Source organism: Dipodomys spectabilis, unplaced genomic scaffold (genome assembly GCF_019054845.1).
Source record: "Dipodomys spectabilis isolate Male_0828 unplaced genomic scaffold, ASM1905484v1 ptg000144l, whole genome shotgun sequence".
In the NCBI taxonomy this organism is placed as follows: domain Eukaryota; kingdom Metazoa; phylum Chordata; class Mammalia; order Rodentia; family Heteromyidae; genus Dipodomys; species Dipodomys spectabilis.
In genome coordinates, this window is record NW_024870821.1 from 3,218,401 (window position 1) to 3,234,067 (window position 15,667).

Sequence of the window (15,667 nt, forward strand, 5' to 3'; positions counted from 1 at the left end):
GGCACTCACTTGCTTTCTTTCTTTCTATTTTTTATCAGTCATGGGACATGAACTCTGGGTGCTGTCCCTGAGCTCTTCAGCTGAAGTGAAGCACTCCACCAGAGTCCACTTCTAGTTTTCTGATTGCTAATTAGAGATAAGAATCTCATTAGAGAAGTTCCGAGGCAGATGGCAAAAGAGAAGCTGGAGGCTAAACAAGCTCCAGCATAGAAAGCAGTTTTAGTGTTGCTAAACACTGTTTAGTGAAGAGTCCTAGGCTACAGAATCACCCCAAGTGTGCCGTCAGGTACAGAGAGCTTGGCCAGAGAGGGAAAATCCACACAAGGAGGCAAAACTGAGCACTTGCAGGTAGCCAAGCCTGCAACCGATGCAGCGGCAGTGACAGTGGCGGTAGTGGCCATACCTATAACAGAGAGAGTTCAGGAAAACAGCACCAGACACAGCGGGTGAGTAGATTCTACTCATCACTAGCAAGAACTGACAAAGAGCAGATATCTTCATCCTGCAGATCACACACCATAGACAACTCAGGAACCAACACTCTTGCATGAGTAGAACCCTGACATCCTCACTCCTTATCTGGGAGCAGAGGAGGGAAAGCCATCCCTCCCCAACCACCAGAGATCTCCATCTTCCATACTGACAAAGGCCCCTGTGAGCAACTAGCTACAACTCAGGCCTTGGATGAAAAGAAAAGAGTCATTTAGCAGGTCACAAGAACCTGACCTAACCTGCCAGGCTCAGCTCCACCCAGGGGAAAATCACCCAGCCCAGACAGAGGAAGACCACCTCCCACCTTAGGAGAGATTTTCTTCACTGTGTAAACAGAACCAGAGGCTGCCCCTCCCTACAGCAGCCTAGAAAATCAACTAAAATTCAGTAAACACAAACCCTGAGAATGGATCCAGGCTGGGCTCTGTGTCTCTGGAGCTAGACCCTCAGGGAAAAGCTAGTTTGCTGAAAAGCCTCAACCCTACCCAGAACCTATCCTCATCACAGCATCTCGAAACTAGAGGAAACAGCCATCTCCCTCTTTTGTGATACTCAAAGCAGATCTCCCTCCCATTGACCTAGCCTGGGAAGAGGATCACAAAATCCTGGGTAAAGCAGAGCATTTTTCTGCCTGTTCAAACAAACTGACTTAATAATCCAATCAAGCCACAGGAAAACCAAACACCACAAGCAGACCTGAGACTGCACCAAGAGAGTGGTTATGGACACAGTGGAGATAAAGGATCTTCCCATCCCCTCTCCAAAAAAGAACTCTTTTTGTACCTTTTTTAAATTTTATTTTTTCATTGCTTTCTATTAATCTTTTTTTTCCTCTCATAATTTTTATTTTATGTGTATGTGTGTGTGTGCTTTTTTTATATATCTTCTGATCTTTTGGTACTTTTTTATTTTCTGTTTTTTCTCTTTCTTTCTTTTTTGAGTGACTTAATTGATATTCTGCTCATCCCCATATATATACCCATCGTCAATTATTAGACCTTATACCCCATGGTATATACACTTAATCCAGAAATTTATTACTCAATTCATAAGCTCTTAGGTTAAATACTTTAGTAGCAATATTATATCTTTATACCTATATAATTTCCTGTTTGTCTGTTTGTTTTTTGCTGGTCATGGGGCCTGAACTCTGGGCCTGGGCACTGTCCCTCAGCTCTTCAGCTCAAGACTAGTGCTCTACCACTTTGATCCACAGCGCCACTTCCAGCTTTTTCTGCTTATGTGGTGCTGAGGAATCGAACCCAGAGCCTCATGCATGCAAGGCAAGCACTCTACCACTGAGCCACTTTCCCAGCCCTAATTTTTAATAACTAATTTTAAGCACTTTTATTTTTTAGTTTTTCATGTCTCCTATCCCTCACCTCCTCTCATTCTATCCTTCTCTCAATACCATTTCTTTAAACTTACATAATTTTTAAGTGTTTCACTGTTTAAATTTAAATTTTTATTTCCATTTTTCTTCTTTTCTTTTAAATCACTCTCCTATCATTCTGTCTAATCTATTTCTCTCTCTGAGATAAGAACTTGGTTAAATTCACTCTCCTTTAACCTCTCCATAGCCCTCTAATCAGTGGTATTTCTCTGAGGAATTACTGTCAATGTTGCCACAGTGCCTAGTCCAAGGCCTCTCACAAAGGCTCCTAACCCAACCTGTCTGAGCCTCTGTGTGAGTTAATCATCATTGAACAACTGCGTTCCATGGTTTGTGAGACATTCGCTTCTGTGATCATATGCACATGAGGGCCCAAGAAGAGAGTTCCCTGGAAGGAATGTCCTAAAATGCAAAACGTCTACTAGGGCAATGGAAACCCATGTTTGGGCATGCTTGAATTTTTAACCTGTGCACTGAACTAAGGGAACACATTAAGACACACTAAGAAACCTTGATGTAAAGGATCAGAAGGGCTGAGGGGAAGGGAGCCGCATGCTCAGGAATATAAATGGAGCTAAGGGAGCCACATGCTCAGGAATATAAGTGGAGCTTACAAGCCACTGCAGGCTCTGATTTTCTATGTTGAAGTAAAGATTAACAGGCAGCCCAAGTTTCTAAGAACTCATTGTCTAGGCTATATGCCGCTTTCAGAACTTCTTTCCCTCCTCCTGTGTTTTGAGAACAACAGTTAGTATTATGTTTCTGTCTCCTAGGGGCAATTTTTCTCTTCACACAATGCTTAAAGAAGATAATAGGAAGCTGAAATTAAAGTTAACAAGTATGAAATAGCACACAGTGCTTGCCCTGAATTCCTGGACCTAAAAAGTTCCCAATTCTGAGCACAAAGTGATCATGGGTGTATCCTAACAACCTCCACTGAATGGAGAAATTTGAACAATTTTCCCAAGGCAGGTATTGTCCAGTACAGTAGTTACCACCTATAACCCTTGTTATTAGGATGGTTGTGATCTACTAGAACAATTAACTTGAAACTGGGCCAAGACGAGACAACTTATCGTTGCTAGAAATGGGGGAAGACAACTAGGAGAATGTTTCTCTGGCACAGACATGGATATAATTACAACAAAGTACTAAATTGTGGCTCATCAGCAAAGACTGTCAGTTAATACCTCAATAAAGGTAATAACTAAACATAAAAATTTAAAAAAAACTATTTGGGTTTCAGTACTAACATCTTTTTAAAGGTGTGTGTGTGGTGTCTGAGATTTTGTATGGGGCAGCACTGTTTCTTAAAAATCATCCTATTGGCACTATCTTTAGGTTTCCCATTCAAGTCAGGTGGCATTCTAGCTGTACCAATTGAATTACACAATTCTTGACTTCTGTTGGTTAACGAGATAAACATGTAAGGTATATGTGAACCTTGGTTGGTTTCAAATTATGATCTTCAGATCTCACTCTCTGGAGTAGGTAAGGCTATAAGAGTGAGCCACTATGCTCAGCCCAGTATTTCCAGGAAGTTACTTAATCTTTCTGAATCTCAGCTTCTTCTTGTGTGGAAAGTGAACAGAATTATTTTGTGGATCTTAGAATCTGGTGGGAGTTATGACTAGGTATAGGAAGTGTAAGTGTTCGGGATGAGCAGACAGAGCCTGACAATCTCATAAAACTACTGATGTTTATATTGAAATGAATTAAAGGAATTGGAAACGATGGTTTTTTCTTTTTTTGTTTATCCATTTCTGGGCAGTGAGGGAGCCACAGAAATTCAAGGAGAACAAGGAAACAAATGCAGCAGTGATACTCTGTAGATATTATGTTGACAATCAACTATACCACTTGTGGGCAGGGAAAGGAGGGAAAAACAGAGAGAGAGCAAAGAAGTGATGAGATTTTCGAACATGAAATGAACTCATTATCTAAATTACAAAATGGTGACCCGTATGTCCACTATACTAACAATAAAAATTTTTAAAAGTCCAGGTTGATGATTCTCTCCTCTAGTTTTAGTTAGAGGACCTTGAGAGTCAAGCCCACCTATAGAGTTTTCGAAGGTCAATTGATATGATAATTAATATAGAGCCAAAATCTCTTAACAAATGTTACAAAAAGTATTTCATTCGTAGTACTTCTTTCTGTTTGAATGGAGATTCTATATGTTATTGGCAGAGCTATGTTTTTTACTTTTTGTTTTCAGTATTTGTCAACTGTTGAAATCCTTCTTGAAGCTCTGGGACAGAGGTCTGCTATATCTTGGCACCCTGCCCCTAACTAAAATAGTAATCTACCTTTGAAATTAATTTACTTGTGTATGAGTTTGTTTTATTTCTTTATTCATTTATATATTTATTTGTTTATTTATTTATTTTTGTTGCTGGTGGTGAACTCTGGGCTTGGTCGCTGCCCTCAGCTCTTCAGCTCAAGGCTAGTGCTCTACCACTCGAGCCACAGTACCACTTCTGGCTTTTTCTGCTTACGTGGTGAGGAGGAATCAAACCCAGGGCCTCAGGCATTCAAGGTAATCTGTCTACCACTGATCTACCTTCTCAGAACCTATGAGGGGTATTTTTGTGCACGGGTCTATCAAGGAAATCTATTCAGCAAATGTATTCATTTGCCACTAGACATTAATTATGAATTATCTGATAGTTAACGGATAAATTGTTATCATTTTTACTAGGAATTGTTTGTCTTCCCATGCTAAAAACATGGAGGAGGGTATTTTAAACTAAAACTACAAAAGAAATTTAAGATCTTTGTGCTAACAAATGTGTCCAGTTATTACATTAAACAGAAAATTCAAACTTCATGAATACAGAGCTCAAACTTCTTATACTACTTATTTCAAAATGCAAATTAAAGAGAAAATAAGACAGGGGATAAAATTTATATTGTATGTTAATTTTTAAAGAGGAAAATAAGATCCTAGATGGCAGATTAAAGGCAAAGCAATATCAGAGCCCTATCTGCTCAATAAGAAATAAGAAGCATATTTGAAAAAAAAACTGCAAAGTGCACATCAGACAAAGGCAAGCAGTCAGAGCCTACCACCAACACAGAAATACCATATATCTCAGAAAAAGTAAACAAGTTCAGACCAGTGCTCATCCTTATCCCTGATTTCAATAATACATATACACCCCCTATACACACACACACACACACACACACACACACACACACACACAATAAATGTATGCAACAGCTCAACCTACTCACATCCACTCAACATTAATCAAAGTGCTTACTGTAATATTTGAAACTTTAAGTTTCAAGTCATGTAAATAATTGATAATAGATGCATAAGTAATTATTTTCTGAATAGCGCTCTGCTATGAAAGTGAGAATTCATGATGATTATAACTACTTAAAACATCTCTGAATCTCAAAAAAATTAAACAACACACAATCCGTATTTTGCGACTGCATTTCTACCAGCTATTCTGCAAAGGCTTAATAAGAAGATACTTATGAAATTTTGTGTACCAAAAATTAAATACTAAATTCAATTAATACCTGGGTAAGTGAAGAGAAAGATGATCAGAGAGAGGTCTCTCTGCTCTGCCTCCAGTTCTCAGCCAGCTGTACACTGTGGCCTCTTTGCTGCTGCTGGACCTTAGTTGTCTTCTCCAGTGCAGTGGCCACACTGGGGTTGGATTGGGCGTGGTAGGGAGATGAGTTTGGCCACATGGGAGGCCACACTGGGGTTGGGGTTTGGGGCAGTGTGGAGGGGAGAGGAGGCCTTGGCAGAAGCTGGTGAAGCAAGGAAAGAGGCAGGAAGCTGGAGGCTTAGGATGCAGCATGCCCAAAGGCTGCCTGGTTCTGGAGAATGTCTGTGAGTGGGGTTGTTGGGGCGGATCCCATGGGGCCTGGTGGCCTGGTGAGAAGAGGAAGGAGTCTCAAGTACTGCAAAGGAGGACAATGAAAATTAAGATCACAGTGGCTGAACAATTTCAACAACAAAGGTGGGGACATGGAGGTAAACTCTGGGAAAGGAGAGGACGGCAGCACTGGGCCAGTGGCGTTCAATCCTTTCTGGACATACCTGTAAGTGTGTGAGGACTGGCTCCACCACAGCTTTGGCCTCACTCGACTTGAACAGGCACCTGGAATGGTCACCTCAGCCTCAGCCTGCCCCAGAGAGCCACACTGGCATAGATGCTTAAGACCAGGCAGTGGCTGAGAGGCTATGTGCAACAGGGTGGAGAAAGCATGGCTGGTGGGTGCAGCTCCAGCCCAGCCAGGTCCAGGGCCACCGGGGAAGTTCAGACTGTAGATCTAGAACAGGCAGTTTGCCCCAGACCAGTGGGACTTCCAGGGACTTTCGTGGTGGCCAACACGTGCATGTTGGGAACTTAATAAGCATGGCCCAGTGGTCTCCAAGAAAAGGTGCATTCACTCCTGTGCCTCTCCTGTCTTCTGGACTCTCGCTGTCCTCCTGCTTCCTGCTGAAGTACCAGGCCATAGACCCCCCAAAGGCCAGCAGAGAGCCGTTGCCAATGTAAATGAAGGAGGCTCGTTTATTACAGCTCGAGCTGGACTCACAAATCTTCCCTGATACAGCACGTCAGAAATTGTCAGTCTCAATCTCTTGTTCAGCAAGGTTTTTTTTATTGTGTATGAAGCAGGTGGAAGAATCATTACAACACTGATTTTGTGATAGGTCGGTGGTTCGTAGTAAATCTAGTCTTAAATTTATTGGTTGGGGAATGATCATTTCCAGTAAGGGCAGGGACTTTCTAGCTTAGCAGTTACAGGATAGGTTAAATCATAAATAGCAAGCATATTATAAGTTGGGGTAGGTGGGGCCAATCACAGGAATGCTGAGGGCACTAGTCCTGGATTATTTCCTGACCTAAATTGCTTTCTGATAGAGTTGGGAGATAATCTGTCAGGGCAGTCTGAGATTCCTGGACAGATCAGGGCTGTCTGATTTCTTAGTTATTTTTACTGTTACATTTTCTTAGAACATGAACTGACACTCTTTTTCCAGTAGCAGATAACAGATATTTTCCTTAGATTTTCTGATATCACTGCCAACTTATTTGTCCTCTCACTGACACGTCCAACTACAGGAGTCAACTTCTCCACGCCGATGACAGGCCATCTCGGAGATATTCACAGGGCTATGTTTCCTCTCTCCATCTCAGGCCTTTCTATGAAAGAACATCCTTACTAAAAACTTTTTAGTTGTTTCTAAAAACTTTTTAGTTGTTTCTAGTGAGGAAAAGTAAGGCCTAGTTGCAGCCATGGAATCAAGAATTGAGGGCCATGGCTAGAGCAAAACGCCCTGAGAAAAGATGGATTCATTTTTGTCAAAGACACAAGTCTTTATGGGAACTCTCATTCTAACTGATTTTCTTCCTAGTAATATATTCACAGAATATGTAGACTATGTAATGAATGAACAATGACATATGCATAATATTTGCGAATATGGAGGGAATTAAGAAAAAACTGCAATGGCCAGAAGTAACTGGTTCTTTGAAAGAGAGCTGGTAGGTTCTTTGTTTGGCCTCTAAGCCTTTTAGCACAGTATTTTGTATTGCATTCAAACATATGAAGTTCTTAAAATGTAAAATCAGGACAAATAGTTAAAAATAAGGAAATTTTCCTAATAAAGTATCACAAACTGCATTTTTAAATTCAGAGGTACTTAACTTGAAATTTTTCTCACGTTAAATTGCCTTTTGTTCTACCGAAGAGTTGATATTTCAAAATTCCTAAAGAGAATTATTTTGTTTTCTTTTCTTCCTTTTTAAGGAACCATAGTGAGGTCCACCTGTTTCTGCTGTGAGCTCTTTCTTCCACTTACTGCCCAGTTGCTGTCAATACTCATCCCCATATGAGACCAGCAGCTCACATACTGCCTTGCTGACATGACAGGTTTGGTAGAAGATCTACCTGTGGTACTGAAAGGCCCTCAGATTCTGATTCTCAGCATACCTGCCACAGTTCATATACCTAAAGTTGAAGCAGGCACAGCAAGGAAACCTAAGACGGTAAGTTTCTGCTCTCTTTGGATCTACTCCTAATACTCATCCACTCTAGAATCCTAAGTGCACTGTTTTCAAAGCCCAGTTCCAGACTTCTCTTAATCCTTATTTGTCTCAAATAGATTGATTTCCAGATTCTCTAAATTGAATTAAAGTTTATGTCATAGATTTGGGTGGGGACATGTACTCTGTTTCTAGATTAGCACACATCCTTTGACATTTGGCCCAAGTAATTTTCCTTAGATTGGACTCACTCATGCACCTGTCTCCACTATGTTCCCATAGAAATTCAGAGAACCCTTTGTCTTATAAAGACAATAGAGGTAAATTTGTTTATTCATGATGTCGTTTCATGATAAGACAATGGTTCCCCATGGCACAGGGCTGCAGGACATATCATAGACCCACTGCTTTCTGAACCTCACCACTGCTCCAACTCTGCTTCTACGTGTTTGAGTGTACCCTAATAGACTAAAGTTCTTTCTTGTAGGTCGTTAGGGCACTATGTACTTTGCAAAAACTAGGAAGAAAAATTATACTTAAATACTCCTACAATGAAATTGTCATTTCTATCTCCACATGTGTTTCCCAATTACTCAAGGAATATGATTTATTCAACTACTGAGGGTAATTCTTTGACTCATATACAGTATGAGCTTTATAGATGCAGGATCTATGAATGAAGTTAGGCCCTTTGGTTTTTCTTCTGATGTCTTAATTTTGTCTCTTATGGAAACTTTTATTTTGATACAGTACACATATATATATGCATACATACATACATACATACATACATACATAGCAGAGCTAATGATTGAACTCAATAATTAAACTTACCTCTTGTAATAAAAGCACTCTACCACTTGAACCACTAGCCCTTTTTGTGTTGTTTATTTTTGAGGTATTTTTTGTCTGTCAAGTGGCATAAGCTCTGTGCCTGAATGTTGTCCTTCAGCTCTTCAACTCAAGGCAAGCTCTCTACCACTTGATCCACAGTGCCACTTTTGATTTTCTGGTGGTTTATTGGAGATAAGTGTTTCACAGCCTTTCTTCCATGGGCTGGATTTGAACCATGATACTCATATCTGAGCTTTCTGAGTACTTACTAACAGGTTTGAGCCACCAGTGTGCAGTTTATTTTTGAGGTATTATTTCCCCTGCTGTCCTGGGTTGGCATCCTGCTTGTGCTTGCCTGGGTTGCTGGAGATACTTCACTTTATCCAGCCATTGTACTTCCACTCTAGCTGGGATAACAAATGTGCACCAACGTGCTCAGCCATTGGTAATAATCGGGGTCTTATAATCTTTTATGCTAGGACTGGTATCAGACTGAGATCTCATCATCTCTATCTCAAAAGTCCAAATTAAAGGTTGAGCTATGGAACCCAGCTATACTCTTTATATTTTATTTCTTTTCCCTCAAATATTCATAATTTTGAAAGCACCAAGTACAGCAAAAGAAAAATGGAGATATGGGAATCCATTGAGAAAGGTGTGATGATCAGGGTGCAAGTCTTGTGAAGAGAATATCTTCTTAGGAACCATGAAAATGACTGCTGGACTCACTCCAGATGGCCTGGGATTTATCTTTTGCATCTACACATAGTAGTTTCTCCTTTTTGTGATCTGAGTTTCAGAAAAACAAGCTAAAGGCTTTTGAGTAATAATATGCAAAATCACATTACTTGATTCCAGTGATGCTCTTTGAGCCTGCATAGATTGTGAACACATAGGATGCCGTCTACACATCTGAGGGGATTTGTCATAGTCCTAACAGAGGCTCCTTAAGCGTGAATGCACTTTGCCTCTAACACACTCTGTTTATATGCACTATACTTTGATCCTAAATCAGAATGTCCTTGTTTATGCAGATTCCACAAACACATACAACTATTTTGTCCATGTCCTAGCAATGTTTCATTGGAGGCACAGGGGGACACATGGAGTTAGAGAAAGGGGGGAAAGGGAGGGCATTTCTTACCATCCAGGAGTACCTATTGTCAGCATCTTTGTCTTCTATGAACAAGCCCTCATAGGGGCTAAAGTGCAAACCCAATGGCAGATCAGATTCTTCATTCCATACTCTAAGCCTAGCCTCAGGAATACTGTACTGATGAATTCTCAGCCCAGTGGGTAGATTGAGGACTGAATGGTCATAATGCCCCTTGTCCACCACATTATCTCTTACAAATATAGGTGGCCCATGAACGGTGTAGCTGTTGATGAAGAAGTTCTGACACTGCTCACAATCTCTGGCAAGACCAGCAAAAATTAGTAAAAAATATGTACATTCCCAGATTTAACAATCATGAGAAAGAGCACAGAATGCATATCATTGTCACTTAGTTCTTCATGTGAAGTTACTAGAGTAAACCAGTAATTGGGGGCCAAATGACCTGATGAATTATTATAAAAGCACATTTGCCTTCTGTTTGAACAAACGCAGAGGGTTACTTACATAGGTAATCATCATCCTGGTGTTTACGGATATCTTCATAAGCATAACTCTTTCTTTCCTGTAGGCTGTATATGCTCATTTTTACCTCTTTTTTCCTACGTCCATGTTGAAAAACAATGGTTTGTTAAGTTTGGGATCAACAATGTTTGTCCCTATTTCTTCAGAAAAGTAAAATTTCTTACTACCAAACTATCATCTATTCTTCTCACATAATCTGGTCCCCCATTAACCTTTGACTCAGAGATGCAAAGACTTTACTTTAACACTAACTACAGGTTTCTAATTCAGTTTTAAGTTTTGGCCATTCCCATTTTCAGGTTTAATTTCTACTTCATTAAATCGCTTATAAAGTGGTCATTGTTGAATTTATTCATTCAGAATATTTGTTGAGGGTATGTTAAGTATTGAGCAAAGACCTGGACATACAGGATTGAAAATGTGTGGTAACAGATTTATTAGACACTTTGCATGTATCTGTTATTTTACCTTTTACTTATCGTTTTCAGACAACATGCAGGCTGTACACATTTTTCTTGCCAGTCCTGGGGCTTGAACTCATGGCCTGGGCACTGTCTCTGTGCTTCTTTTGCTCAAAGCTAGCACTCAACAACTTGAGCCACATTGCCACCTCTGGCCTTTTCTGTTCATGTGGTTCTAAGGAATAGAACCAAGGGCTTCATTCATACAAGACACATACGCTACAACAAGTCACATTCCCAGTGCAGTCTGTGCATCTTTATCCATGTTCTTCAGATTAACATTCAGAAGTTCAGGGAGATTGTAAAATGTGTCATGACCTAAGTGCCTCCATGTGGATAATAACCCAAGTGTGTAACTTCATTGTCAAATTCTTATGTGCTGCTCATTGGAAACCTAATTACTAGTTCCACAGCTAAGTTCGGCCTATGTTTGAACTTTCCAAAGTCCACCTCACATAGTCAGTTTACCCTCATCAACCTTGCTAGAATTTCCAAAATTAGTAAATTTCCCAAGTTATTTTCTCTTACCCAATTTTTGTTTGCAGTATTGTCCTTGTGTATTTGCTTCTCCAGGAGGGAACACTGGTTTCTGGGCCTCTTCTAATCCACTTGACTTTGAGAAATTTATAATTCCTGAGAACTTCTTCAAACTAGGTTCCTTACCTAAGGTTGTCTTGGGCATTCCCTTCAATGAAAGTCACATATAGAATTAGAATCTATTTCTTAAGGCTTTCGTCTCCTATCACTTTTCTCTCAAATCCATATAAGTTAGACTGCGGGAGGGAGAGCACTTGAGAATACAAACCGAAGAGCAAACAAGGTCTGTGAATGAAGGAAATGAAGCTTGGAAGAAGACAAGGCTAATGGAGACATTTAATGAAAGAGAACATGGGGAAAGTGGAGAATTACAATATTGGCTGGAAAAAGATATGACAGAGCAGTGAGAATAGGAAGAAATTATTGGCAGAAATCTATATGGACAATTAAGTACATTCAAATTGCAACTAGGTATAACAGATGACTGTGAAATTAGTTTGATTTTTTTCTATGTAATTTTGCCTGAAAAAGTATGTACCATCTAATAATTGTATAAATTGGTATACATGTCTGTTTTTCATGTGATAAGGTAAAAAAAATGTGATACGGTAAAAAAAGAAAATGTTCATCAGGCAGACTATAGTGACTCATGATTGTAATTCTAGCTATTCAGTAGGCTGAGATGTGAGGATTAAGGTTGGAAGCCAGCCCAAGCAGTAGTAAGACTCATATCCACTTAACCACCATAAAAGCCAGGATTGGTATTGTGGTTCATGTTGTTGAGTGCTAGCCTTGCTAGCACACAAGGAAGGATCTGGAACATTGCTTAGGTCCTGATTGTAAGTCTCAGGCCCAGAACCAAAAAAATTTCACCGAAGAATCTTGTGAATTATTAAAATACAGCATCAATGGGACTAAGCATTTCTTTCTGCTTTTTTTTTCCAGTCCACGGCCTGGGCCCTTTCTCTGAGCATCTTTGGCTTGAGGCTAGCACTTTACCACTTGAGCCAGAGCACCATTTTCAGCTTGCTTTTCCTGTTTATGTGGTACTAAGGAATCAACCTGAGGGCTTCATGCAACAATGCAACTATGCAACCATTAAGCTACATTCCAAGACCCTAATCATTTGATTTTGAGCTCAGATATTAATTTACTTTCTCTGACATCTCTAGTTGAAATAAATTAGTTGAAATTGAATTTGAAGATGTTAACTTCAGTATTTCTCGAGCCTGTTGCTTTTACTTAAATTTCAAAACTGATTAATTATTTCATATATTGATTATAACTTATTGTTTAGCCTGAAAATATTGAGGGGGGTTCAGTTGAGACTTCAGACATCTGAAGAAAGATCAGTTATTGTCCAACCACTCAAAAGACTCACATGTAAAGGCTACAGCTAAACAAACAACTATGGAAAATTCCAGAATCAGTTAACTAAAGCTCAGAAGAGGGGACCAATCCTCCTCTTCCTCACAGAATTGAGATTTGAAATTAGCCTCAGAAGGATAGGTATCTATGTGAAATATTAGGTCAGTTTTTTTAGTTGTCACTTCTAAGCCATCAAATTTGAAACTCTTTAGGGCTGGGGGCTGCTTCTTAACAGAAGCGTCTTTTTTCAATAGAAGGAATTTTCTGGGTATCAGTAAACTTTCCTTAAAACTTACAAATTGTGTGGATTTATTGGTGCATCTACCAGTTTGGTATAAGAAAATGAAGAGAGGTTGGAACAGAGATTGGAACAATCATTCAGTGAATGGTGTGAAGGTGTATGGCTAAGATAGCTAAGACTTTATAATGCTGTGTAAGTATTTATGAACTTGTAAGTGCCTTTAGAGAAAATGTATTGGTAGACTTCACCACCACTAGGTGTTATCTCAGACACAATACATTTTTAGGTTTCAGTTTTCTCATCACGTAAGTGATTATAGTTTACTATTTGCCTCATTATGTTGTGGTAATATTCAAATATATTTGTTCATGGGACATTTAAAATAAAGTCTAAAATATTGTGAAAATAAAATAAGTGGTAGTGATTATTGTGGATATGAATTGAATCTTAGAATGAATATGATAAGAACAGAAGAGATCAGGAAAAGGAAGCAGATGTTCCTAGGGCTTCTTCTCTTACTTGGAACCATGAAGAAAGTTTAGTCATCAATAGAATTTGGGAGACATTTATCTTCTGACGCTTACTCTGTTCAGTTCTGAAGGTCACCCAAGAAGGTTTGACTAAAAGTGATGAGAAATCGGGATTTTGGTTACAAAATAACTCCAAACTGTGGATTCTCATTTTTGAGAGCAAATCTCAGCCAGAGAGAAAAGACTCTATTTTAGGAAAATGTTTTCTGAATTATCATTAAGGCTTGTCCTTATATTTTTTCTTAAATTTCTTCAAACCTAGACAAAACCCATCTTTGCTTCACTCTGTGTTCATAAGCTATCTGTTATAATTTAATTGGCTTTTGGTGACAAGAAACACTAAGCAAATTAGGAACAAGAGGGAAAGATTATTTATTTAAATAGCATACATCATGGTCAACTTAGTTTCATTTCAGTGATGAAGGATTGTTTAACACACATAAATCTTTAAGCATAATGCAGCACGTAAGCAGATCAAGGACAAAAATCACACACTCATTTCTCTGATGCAGAAAAAGCCTTTGAGAAAAGTAAACATTCTTCTTTTTTCATTTGGTCAGTTGTGGGGCTTGACCTCTGGGCCTGGATGCTATCCCTCAGCTCTTCAGCTCAAGGCAAGCATTCAATCATTGAGGCACAGCACTACTTCCAGTTTTCTGGTCGTTTATTGGAGAAAAGAGCTTCACGGACTTTCCTGCCAAGGACCTGAGAGTGAGCTTCGGGGTGGGGTTTGTGCACCATATTTATCCATTCATAAGCTGAAGCTTGTATGCTAATAAATACCTATTTGTATAGAGAAGATGTGGCAAGCTCTGTTGGAATCCTATCTACCATGTGACTACCAATTCTTGGATCTTTCCTAATGATTCGATTTCCTGAATGTAATTATTATTGTCACATTTCGTGAAGTCTTAATTAAAAATAATTGTTGTGCCAGAGTTCTTGCCTATCATTTCCTATATGAATTATGCATGAACTTCTCAGCTCTTCCCTAGGCCTGAATTCAAGCACTAGCCCGAAAAATATAACATTTATAGACATTTTAAATGTTATTTATATTTACACCTATATATTCAGTCTGTATCATGTTTGTTGTAGTGATTCATTACACATTATTATTGATTGATTGAATTAATATTTATTTTATGGACTGTGAGTGCACCTATATCATTTATTACATTTATTCCAATCTATTCTGTAGCATGTAGCTTTGCATACATATTATGTACATCATACCTGACACTCAGCAAGTGCACAGAAATGGAAAACAGGTATCTCACTTGGCTTCTTACTCCAAGATGAAATATTTGGCAATGCTGGTACCTGAACTGAGGGCCTAGAAGTCCCAATTCATGAATGGGTGAGTGTCAGCATGGCAGCCTCTAGCCCATTCAGCTGCCAAGTGGATCCCATGACCTAGGATGGAGCCACAGGTTTGGCCAAAATAGCAGTACCTTTCTATCTGGTATATATAACAGATATATATATATATATATATATATATATATATATATATATGTATATATATATATATATACAGATAAATATGTATTTAGATATTTTGATACTGCCAGTGATGTCTATGTGGAATTAAATGACATATACTACATTCGTACAGATTCTCAGGTGTTTAGTGAGGACTCCATTTAATGAATAGTATTCTTCTAATGCATAATAAACTATGAATTGAAATCAATCTGTGTTCTGTGATTATTGGGTCTAAATTTATACTAGACTGATTGATGAACTACTCATCCAACCATGACATTGATCATATTTCTCTGGCGTTCCTATGGACAAACAATAGTTTCTTAGGCTCTCCATCCCTTTGTATGTAGCATGACTGGGATTCAAACTCAGGGCCTAGGTGTCTAGGTTGGCCTATGGCTTCGCTGACAGCCTGTCAGCCTTCAGCAATGCCAGGTGGCCTACAGTTTGCAGCAGTGTTATTTGGACCAGGGATGGTCAACATGCAAGGAAGGAAAACCAAGAAACTGCCATCCGTAGGTGGTTCCTGGATTTTTTTTTATTGGTGCTGTTTTCATTTTGCTTTCCTGTCAGCCCCAAGGCCTAGTATCCCAGGATGGGCTGTGGGTCCAGAGGCTGCACCATCCAAGTCTAGGTTGATGTTAGCTGAGCAGAGTTGCCATGA

General features: G+C 39.3%; 1 pseudogene; it reads right to left on the reverse strand.

Annotated features, from left to right (window-relative positions):
* Positions 1-282: 282 nt before the first annotated feature.
* Positions 283-10,439, reverse strand: LOC122117573 (annotated as a pseudogene).
* Positions 10,440-15,667: the final 5,228 nt, after the last annotated feature.